Source organism: Hipposideros armiger, unplaced genomic scaffold (genome assembly GCF_001890085.2).
Source record: "Hipposideros armiger isolate ML-2016 unplaced genomic scaffold, ASM189008v1 scaffold_589, whole genome shotgun sequence".
Classification (NCBI taxonomy): Eukaryota; Metazoa; Chordata; class Mammalia; order Chiroptera; family Hipposideridae; genus Hipposideros; species Hipposideros armiger.
Window position 1 is genome coordinate 45,440 of NW_017731939.1, and position 4,688 is coordinate 50,127.

The following is a 4,688-nucleotide window of genomic DNA, read 5'->3' on the forward strand; positions in this document are numbered from 1 at the left end:
AAATGCAAATCCATCTCCAGGCATAACACAGATATCAACAGACAAAGTAAAACCCAGGAAAACTAATTGGTGGCTATGCAGTAGGACACAGCTGTGTCTTATACACTGGAAAGTCTTTTACAAAATCATCATCTTAGATCAACAGAGGACCAATCTTGAATGTTGTCCTGCCAGATAAGTTACTTAAGCAATCTGTTTTCTCCCAGTGTCCTCCTTTAGTACAGCTGCTAATTGTTTTGGTGATTGCCACACCCTCAAGACACCTTGCCTTAAGTGCTCTGTTGGCCACTGCAGTCTGTATATTCCTGTTCATATCCATAGTTCCCACAGTTATACACAATATAATCATAGCCGCCATAGCCAATATAGTTCTGATCACCACCACAGGCACTATTGTAATTTCCATATCCTTAATCATCATAGTTATTAAATCCTTAGTTCCAGTTTTGGTCCTGACCTCAGTCATGACCCATAGCACCACCTCCTCCATGGGCTGCAGCACTGCTTCCTCCTTTTTGTTGTTCCTGTTGCTGCCTGTTTACCTCTTTGGGTTTTGCAACCTTGATTTCCAGAACACTTCCCAGAACCAACTTGATGATACCTGCATTCTAGCAATTTCTTTACTGGCGCTACTCTCTATATGTGATAAAACAAAATCCTCTTTTTTCATTTGTTTTTCTATCCATGGGAAGTTCAATATTTTCAATCTCTCCAAAATATTCTTTAACTTGTTCTTCAGAAGTATCTGGGCTCAATCCATCCACAAGAACTTTTTTGGGGGGTTCTTTCCCTTTTAAAGCTTTAGCCCTTTTGGAGTCTATCAATTTGCCATCCAGTTTGTGTTCCTTCAGTTCCAAAACCTTATCAACACTAGCAGCATCTTTGAAAAGCACAAATCCAAATCCTCTTGATCTTGCCACGACTGGATCTGTTGTAATTGCACAGTCTACAGCTTCCCCAAATTGAGACAAATATTCAGTTAGCGCTTTCTTGCTTATATCCCAGATCAAGCGTTCTTTAAACATTTTGCCGTCATCCTGTTGATTCTCGCTTGCATTGATCCTGGGCCCCTTTGTGAATTCCTCTGTGTTGCTGTCCTGGTTCCTGTCCTCCACAGTGGCCAGAGTTGTGGGTGGATGGGGTTTGCGTGCAGCCTGAGTCTTAACAGCCCAAGCATTGTATGGAGCTGGATTTAAAAAGGAGATATAAGAGCATATAAAACTCTTTTAAGCAGTGGTAATGTATCTAACATTTTACATTTTTACTGAGAAAAATAGTTATTCTACTATGGGAGCTAGGCTGTACTAAAATTTTCACAAAATAAAATAATTGAACGAAACTTATCATGTGGTGTCAGAACATAGCAGCGCCGCTTCCCTTACCCACATACCATTCAGTATAGTGACAGCATTTCCTAAAGCAGATGCAATACCTTCTTTAAAAATCGAAAGCCATTAATGTACAGTAGATGGGTTAACAACCCAGGGATGTGAACAAATCATCATCAACAACAAAAAATATGCATTTTCTATTGGTGGAGTGGCAAAATTGTTATGGAAAATCTGGGGAGGATGGTTATAAATGAGGCATCTAACATGAAAATGAGTTGTACTGCAAGCCTCTGTTTGGGAGAACCTAAGAAAGGCTAAAGAGACTTGTCTAAACCTGAAATACCATAGGCAATTGATTTCTTAATTCTTCCTCAATCATCAACACACGTTATGAGCTTGGATGGGCTCTTATACAACCAATCAAGGTCTGCCATTACCCCTCGGGGATGAGGCGACTATCTTCCCTTTTTCAGGAAGGAGTCAGGAATTACTGTTTTGTCATCATCTGGGGATAGAAAAGGCTGACTAGAAAACCATTTCTCGCCAAGTCAGCATCCAAGTTTGTATCTATGCATGTGTCCTTGTTCTAAGCAGTTCAACCTACTTATCTGCTAGGGTCAAATTAAAATCAGCAAATGAGAGTATTGTACTATTAAACTTCAAATTTGTATCATTTGCAAACCTTGAATTTCTCATGTTCCATTTTTCTGATTTATAGACTCCTAGTAGTTTAGCCAATGCTTAGAAAAATACAACAGTGTGGGGCATGCTATTTGTAAAATACCAAAGACTATCAGACTAGCTAGCTCTCTATAAGTTTGTGTTGAAGAGATTGGCAAATTGGCAAATAGTATAGGTTTGGTAGGTTACAATTGGCTTCTATATATGCCTCAAATTTTCTTGTTTGGGCATCCCAGTCCTTTATAGAGGTTCAGTTACAAGTGGAGCTTTCAAACATGGATCCAGTGGATTATAGTAGAAATGAAAGCCATACCTGCTTGGTTGTCTACTAGACAAAAACATTTTTAGAAGCTCTTCCCTGATATCTAGTTTCTTATAAAGTTATGCAAACACAGCAAGGTATCTCTTGAGGCTATAGTCATAGTGATAGTATTCCTTTTTATACTTACGGTCTCAGAGCAATCTCCCTGATGGTGAAATATATACCCAGTTCCACCAAACATCTAGTTTGAGAATGGGAAAGGAATTCCTGGCATCATTAGTCAACACATAGAACTCAGGATGTCAAATGAGGTCATATGTATTGCCTTTAATGCTTACCACTTTCTGTTTTAAGATTTTTATTAAAAATATAGATAGCATACAATATGATATTAGTTTCAGGTGTACACCATAGTTACTCAACATTTATAGACCTAAAGAAGTGAGCACCATCATAAGTTCAGCAAACATCTGACACTGTACTACGCTATCACAATATTATTGACTATATTCCCCATGCTGTACATTATTACATCCCCATGACTTACTTGTTTTATACCTGGACATTTGGACGACTTATTACCTTTCACATTTACCCCCAACCCCTTTTTAATGTTTCAGTTACAGTTGACATTCAATATTATATTAATTTCAGGTGTACAGCATATGGTTAGACATTTATATAATTTAAGAAATGATCCCCCTGACTAGTCTAGTACCCACCTGGCACTGTACATAGTTATTACCATATTAATGACTATAATCCTTATGCTATACCCTATATACCCATGACTACTGTGTAACAACCAATTTGTACTTCTTAATCCCTTCCCCTTTTTTCACCCATACCTCCAGTCCACCCTCCCATCTGGCAGCCATCTGTATCTTTGAGTCTGTTTCTGTTTTGTTTATTTTGTTCTTTAAGGTTCCACATACAAGCAAATTCACATTCTTTCTGTACTTCTCTGTCTGACAGTCCACTCAGCACAATACCCCCCCAGGCCTATCCATGCCATCGCAGATGGCAAGAACCGATTCTCTTCCCTAGCTGAGCAATATTCCATTTTATATATGTACCACCTACTCTTTTTCCATTCTTCTATTGATGGATACCCAGGCTGTCTCCACATCTTGGCCATTGTAAACAATGCTGCAATGAACATATGGATGCACAGATCCTCTTTAAGTAGCATTTTGGGTTTCTTCAGATAAATACCCAGAAGTGGGATTACTGGGTCCTTCTTTGCATCTTGTTATAACCTTTGTTTTAAAGTCTGTTTTGTCTGCTATGAGGATTGCTAACCCAGCTTTTGTTTGTTTGTTTGTTTTTGTTTTCATGAAATAACTTTTTCCAGCCCTTTACATTAAATCTCTGTATGTCTTTCAATCTGAAGTGAGTCTCTTGTAGGCATCATATGTAAGGGTTTTGTTTTCTTATCCATTCAGCCACCCTGTGTTTTTTATTAGAGCTTTTAATTCACTTACATTGAAAGCAGTTGTTGATAGATATGTAGTTATTGCCATTTTATCATTCACATTTTTAATCTTTTTTTCCCCCCTATCTTAAAGAAGTCCCTTTAACATTCCTTCTAATACTGGTTTGGTGATGATGAACTCCTTTAGGTTATTCTTGTCTGGGAAGCTCTTTATCTGTCCTGCAATTTTAAATAATAGCCTTGCTGGCTAGAGTACCCTTTGTTGTAGGACCTTCCTTGTTTTTCATCACTTTGAATATTTAGTGCCAATCCCTTCTGTCCTGCAAAGTCTCTGTTCAGAATCAGCTGACAGTCTTATGGGAGCTCCCTTGTAGGTAACTAACTGCTTTTCTCTTGCTGCTTTTAGGATTCTCTCTTTCTCTTTAGCCTTTGCCATTTTAATTATAATGTGTCTTGGTTGTGAACCTTGTTTGGGTTCATCTTGTTTGGGACTGTCTGCACTCCCTGTGCTTGTATGTCTGTTTCCTTTGCCAAGTTAGGGAAGTTTTCAGTCATTTCTTCAACTCGATTCCCAGTCCTTGCTTTCTCTCTTCTTCTGGTACCCCTATGATGCGAATGTTGTTATGCTTCTAATTGTCCCAGGGGTATCTTCAACTATCCTCCCTTTTTTTGGATTATTTTTTCTTTTTGCTGTCTGATTGTGTATTTTCTGCTACCTTGTGTTCCCAATTGCTGATTCAGTTCTCTACTTCATCTAGCCTGCTGGTGATTCCTTCTAGTGCATTCTTCATTTCGGTTATTATATTCTTTTTTTTTTTTTAAAGATTTTTATTGGAGAATTGGGGGAATGGGAATAGTGCTGGGAAATTAGGGGAAGGGGAACAGATAAGTTGCTGTCGTTTTGTTCTTCAGTCTAGTTGTGGAGGACATCGCTTCACTGGCCCAAGTTGGCACCATCATTGCGCTCTTCCTGGGCGAG

At 38.6% G+C, this 4,688-nt stretch overlaps 1 pseudogene; it reads right to left on the minus strand.

Moving 5' to 3' along the window:
- Nucleotides 1–227: 227 nt before the first annotated feature.
- On the minus strand, nt 228–1,040 carry LOC109371729 (heterogeneous nuclear ribonucleoprotein D-like; annotated as a pseudogene).
- Nucleotides 1,041–4,688: the final 3,648 nt, after the last annotated feature.